The following is a 6,414-nucleotide window of genomic DNA, read 5'->3' as shown; positions in this document are numbered from 1 at the left end:
TTGCTGATTCTCATGGGATCATCTCCATCCACATCTGGTTGGTTCCATCAATTTGTTTTGAGCTATTTTGAGACTAACCAAGTATATGTAATTTGATCAATGATTTTTGATGAAAATATGAACTATTGTGATAATTCAAATTGTACAACCTATGTAAGATGTTTTAGTTGCAATATTCTACAAGAAAAGTTACACTGAAAATATAAATACACATCTCTTTCAAAAAATCTTTGAGAGCTTCATTCAATGTCTTTTAATCATATTCTTTTCCTTCAACTTCCCCTATATTCTTCCCCACCTCTGTTCCCAACTACCTTTACATTCTCTCCCACTGTTTTAAAGCAAAACAAAGCAAAATAAAACAAAAACTGACCAGTCTAGGCCATAATCTGGATTTAGGAGCCAGACTATGATGCCAGTGTTTTCCTAAGGATGGCTTTTTAGTCAAAAAACCTTAACCAAGTAATAACCTGGTAACCAGGTGTAGGAAGCAAGAGAATACAGCATTAAATTATTTGGCTAGTAAACATCATAGATTTTGTTTTAAGTGTTTGTTCCAAGTGTACTGTAGCTAGACAAAAATATTGAAGGTCCTTGGCTTGGATTTAGTGTAGGGGAGCTCTTAGGGCCTTTTAGGGTGTCTAGGCATAAGTAACATAGCAGCATGTTATCTTTAACTCAAACAGCCAATGCATTTATCAGCCACTGTTTTACTCTAAGCAACAAGTATCAGGTAGTGACTCTTATTATAGCTGCTGAACTGATGCTGTGTCCTTCCTTGAGCAAATTAACACATGATAGATGGTGTGCAGCTTTTGATGTAAGAAATGCCTTGTTTTCAGTACATGTACACAAGGACCATCGGTAACAATTTGCTTTTAGTTGGGAAGGTAAGCAGTATACTTTTACAGTTTTGCCTCAAGGATATTGTAATTCTTTGGGTCTGTATCAATATTTGATTATTAAGGATCTTTGTAATCTGTCTTTTCCATGAACTATCCATTGGTCTACTATAGTGATGGCATTGTGCAAAATGGATCATGTAAGCAGGAGGTAGCAAACACTTTGGATCATTAGTAATATGTATGCGTGTCACAGGTTGGAAATAAATCCAACTAAAAACAAGAGACTAGCTCACTGAAGTTGTTAGGAGTCCAATGGTGTGGGTCAAGCACACTTATTCCTTCATAAGTGAAAGGTGATTTATTGCGCTTGGCCGCTCACACCACCAAGAAAGAAGGACATCATCTGGGAAGCCTAATTGGTATCTGAAGACAGTAGTTTCTTCCCTTGGGTGTGCTATTCTGGCTTATATTCCAAATGACTTAAAAAGGTGCTATATTAGTGTGAGGCCCGGAAAAGGAAAAGCCTCTTCACCAGATCCAGGCTGTTATTCAAGCTTACCAACCACTTAAATTATATGATCAAGCAAGACCCAATGGATCTTGAGGTATCAGTGGCAGATAGGAATATCATTTGGAGACTAATTCCTAACTGTGTTCAAGACAGAGTTTCTCTGTATAATCTTGGCTGTCCTGGACTTGTTGACTTCAAACTCACAGAGACCTACCTGCCTCTGTCTCCTGGAATATTGGGATTACAAGTGTTCACCACTATGCCTGGCAACTATAGCTTTATAAAATGAATTGGGCAATGTTCCTTCTGTTTTTATTTTGTGGTATAATATGAAGATTCTTGACATTAGCTCTTGTATTTGTTGTTTTGTTCTCTTTGTCTCTATGTGGTTGATTTCAGCCTTGAGTTTGGTCATTTCTTGTCTTCCACTATTCTTGGATGTGATTGCTTCTTTTTGCTTTAGAGCTTTCAGATATCCTGTTAAGTTACTGGTATGAGATCACTCCAGTTTCCTTTAAAAAAAATATAGGCACTTAGTGCTATAAAGTTTCACCTTAGTACCACTGTCATTGGGTCCCAAATGGTTGAATATGCTGTGTATTAATTTTTATTGAATTCTAGGAAGTCTTTTATTTCTTTCTTTATTTCTGATATGACCAATTTTTTCATTTAGTAGAGAGCTGTTCTGTTTCCACGACTTTGTAAGCTGTCTGTTGTTTCTGTTATTGTTGATACCCAGCTTTAATTTGGGATGGTATGACAGGATACAGGGAATTATTTCAATTTTCTTATACCTGTTCTGATTTGTTTTGAGTCTGAGTATGTCTTCAATTTAAGTAAATGTTCCCAGAGGTGCAGAGAAAAGGGTGTGTGTCTGCGTGTGTGAGTGTGTGTGTGTTTTGGTGAGTGGGTGAATGTGGGTGTAAAATGTTTTATAAATATCTGTTAGGTTCATTTGGTATATAACATCTAAAAACTCCAGGGAGAGGGAGAGAGACAAAGAGAAGGAGAGGAGCAGAGGGAGAAGGAGAGGCAGAAGCAGAGGTGGTAATAGAGACAGTTTACAGAGACAAAACTCAGGGGAAGACAGAATGATCCAGAGAATGAGAAGGAGCCAGGATATTAGAGCAAATTGCTGAAGTTAGTTTGAGGCCCAACTAGAGCAACTCAGAGGCCAAGAGAAAAGCCCAATTGAATGAGTCTGCTGGGAGGGGATTTAGAGCCAGAAAAGCTGAGTTGAGCCATCCAGTCCAGAGCTCAGAGAGAACAAGAAATGATGAGCTTATATAGCAGTAAATCTCAGAGGCTGAAAACATTTTAGGCCTTGGTTAGATTGTATGGAAGCTATAAGTTTCCAGGAGTAGGCCTAGTTTAGCAAAGAAGGCAATTAAGTTCTCAGACAACAAAGAAAACATGTCAAAAAAAGTTGCTTTTACAGAAAGGTTCTGTGCCCAATACTGGATGAAAAAGTAATAGTTAGTCTCACTCAGATGTGAACTATGTAAGCTACAATAATGACCAGCCTGAAAGTTATGCCCACGGGTGCAATTGGGCACAAATGTTACAGAAGTAACCAATCACTTTTTAAATTGGATTTTATGCCCACTCAATAAGATGGATCCCATGCTGTCATACCATCATTGAGGCCACAAACCAGAGAGCAGATAAATCATAAGCCATAGATGAAACCATTAGGTTACTACCATTAACCTATTAAATTAATGTAGCAATAAAAAGATTCTTAATGACACACTGCTATATCTGTAAAATAATTCATCACTCAACCCTCATCAGAGAAGCTTCTTCCTGCCACAGATAGTAATTAACAAAGAAACCAATGCCTAGTCAACATAGAAGAATATGAGATACTTTGGAATTCTCAACTCTCACTGTGCATGTCTATGTCAGGATGTAACTGAGAAGGCTTCCACAAAGGCCTCTTCCTGCACAGGAGCTAATTTCAGATTGGAGGGCCCTTTTTAACAAACCCTTGCAGTTTTGGCTAAAAGCCACTTTTTACATTTTCAGTCAGAGAAAAAAAAAGTGTTCAGTTTTAGCTTTCCTCCTTAGCAACAGTATAATCAATCCCTAATCCTAGAGAAGAAATCCTGGGTCCCCTCTCCTATTTATTTTCCTTCCAACCATCCTTCCTGCTCACTTGCCTGGCAACCCAAGGCATAAAGAAAATAGAGATTCTGCATCCTGTCCCAGATCCTACCATGCACACTGGAACCCTGCCAACACACACACACACACACACACACACACACACACACAGAGAGAGAGAGAGAGAGAGAGAGAGAGAGAGAGAGAGAGAGAGAGAGATTGGCTGCTTGTGGATTTTAATAATATATTATAGCTAAACTATTAGGAACACAAAATAACAGAAAAGTCTTAAAATTTGTATTGAGATAGATCAAGTAACTAACAAATGTGGCAAGCCCAATTGAATAATACAAAAATGACAAACTTTAACCTCAGGAGCAAATCAAAAATATACTCTAGCTCCTGAAACATGATTTTTTTAACCCAGATGTTAAAGTGAGCAAAAGTATGTATTAAAACTGCAGGAGGAATAAGATTTTTTGTTTACTTTTTAATTTTTTATTTTTATATTAATTACAGTTTATTCACTTTATATCTCAGCTGTAGCCCCCTCCCTCATTCCCCCCAATTCCACCCTCCCTCCCTCTTCTCCCAAGCCCCTCTCCAAGTTCGCTGATAGGCAAGGTCCTCCTCATCTTCCATCTGTCCCTAGCTTATCAGGTCTCATCAAGACTGACTGGCTGAATTGTCCTCCTATGTGGCCTGGCAAGAATGTTACCCCCTGGGGGGGGAGGTGGTCAAAGAGCCAGCCACAGAGTTCATGTCAGAGACAGTCCCTGTTCCCATTACTAAGGAACACACTTGGATACTGAGCTACCATGTGCTACATCTAAGCAGGGGTTCTAGGTAATATCCAGGAAAGGTGCTTGGTTGGAGGATCGATCTCAGAAAAGACTCCTGTGCCCAGATATTTTGGTACTGTTGTTCTCCTTGTGGAGCTCCTGTCCTCTCCAGGTCTTACTCACTCCCTCTTCTTTCATAAGATTTCCTGCACCCTGCCCAAAGTTTGGTTATGAGTTTCAGCATCTGCTTTGATACACTGCTGGGTAGAGTCTTTCAGAGGCCCTTTGTGGTAGGCTCCTGTCTATTTCCTGTTTTTTCCTTCCAAAGTCCATCCTTTTTGTATTTTTGAGTAATGATTGATCATCCCTACCAGGGTCCTCCTCCTTGCTTGGTTTCTTTAGGTATACAGATTTGTGTAGGTTTATCCTATATTATATGTCTAGTATCCATTTATAAATGAGCATATACTGTGCGTGTCTTTCTGTTTCTGAGATACCTCAATCAGGATGATCTTTTCTAGATCCCACCATGTGCCTGCAAATTTCATGATTTCCTTGTTTTTAATTGCTGAGTGGTGTTCCATTGTGTAAATTTACCAAATATGGGTTGTTTCCAGGTTCTGGCTATTACGAATAAAGTTGCTATGGACATGGTTGAACAAATGTCTTTATTCTGTACTTAAGCATCTTTTGAATACATGCCTAGGAGTAGTGTAGCTGGATCTTGAGGACACACTATTCCTAATTTTCTGAGAAAGGGCTAGATTGATTTCCAAAGTGGTTGTACAAGTTTACATTCCCACGAGCAATGGAGGAGGGTTCTCTTTTCTCTACATCCTCCCCAGCATGTATTGTCACTTGAGTTTTTTATCTTAGCCATTCTGATGGATGTAAGGCAAAATATCATGGTCATTTTGATTTGCATCTCCATGATGACTAAGGACGTTGAGCATTTCTATAAGTGTTTCTCTGCCATTCTATTTTCCTCTACAGAGAATTCTCTGTACCCCATTTTTAATTGGACTACTTGATATTTTTCTATTTAATTTCTTGAGTTCTTTATATATTCTGGATATTAGAACCCTGTCAGATACAGGGTTTGTGAAAATCCTTTCACAGTCTGTAGGCTGTTTTGTTTACAGAAGCTTTTCAGGTTCATGAGGTCCCATTTATTGATTATTGATCTTAGACCTTGTGCTTTTGGTGTTCTGTTCAGAAAGTTGTCTCCTGTGCCAATGAGGCTCTTCCCCACTATTTCCTCTGACTGATTTAGTATGTCTAGTTTTATGTTGAGGTCTTTGATCCACTTGGACTTTAGTTTTGTGCATGCTGATAAATATGGATCTATTTGCATTTTTTCTACATGTAGACATGCAATTAGACCAGCACCATTTGTTGAACATGCTGTTATTTTTTTATTTTATGGTTTTGGCTTCTTTGTCAAAAATCAAGTATCCATAGCAGTGTGGATTTATTTCTGGATCTTCTTATCCGAATCCACTGAACCATCATTCTGTTTCTCTGCCCGTACCATGCAGTTTTTATTATTATTGCTCTGTAGTAGGGCTTGAGATCAGGAAGAGTGATACCTCCAGATACGATCTGTTGTTGTACAGGATCATTTTGTTTTGTTTTTTAATTCTGTTTTTTTTTTTTCCATATGAGGTAGGGAATTATTCTTTCAAGGTCTGTAAAGGATTGTGTTGGTATTTTGATGGGAATTGCATTGAATGTATAGATTGCTTTGGGCAGGATGTCGATTTTCTCTATTAATTCTACCAATCCATGAGCATGGAGATCTTTCCATCTTCTGATATCTTCTTCTATGTCTTACTTCAGAAACTTGAAGTGTATTTTTCAAATAGATCTTTCACTTGCTTGGTTAGAATCACACCAAGATACTTTGTTATTAGTGGCTATTGTGAAGGGTGTTGTTTTCCTAATTTCTTTCTCAGCCCTTTTGTCTTTCCTATACAGGTGGGTACTGATTTTTTTCTTAATTTTGTATCCAGACACTTTGTTGAAGATGTTTATCAGCTGAAGGAGTTCTCTGGTTGAATTTTTGGGGTCGCTCATGTATACTAACCTATCATCTGCAAACAGTGATACTTTGACTTCTTCCTTTCCTATTTGTATCCCCTTGATCTCCTTTAGTTTTCTTAGTGCTCTA

This window comes from Meriones unguiculatus, assembly GCF_030254825.1.
Source record: "Meriones unguiculatus strain TT.TT164.6M chromosome 13 unlocalized genomic scaffold, Bangor_MerUng_6.1 Chr13_unordered_Scaffold_44, whole genome shotgun sequence".
Classification (NCBI taxonomy): domain Eukaryota; kingdom Metazoa; phylum Chordata; class Mammalia; order Rodentia; family Muridae; genus Meriones; species Meriones unguiculatus.
Note: the sequence above shows the minus strand (reverse complement) of the source record.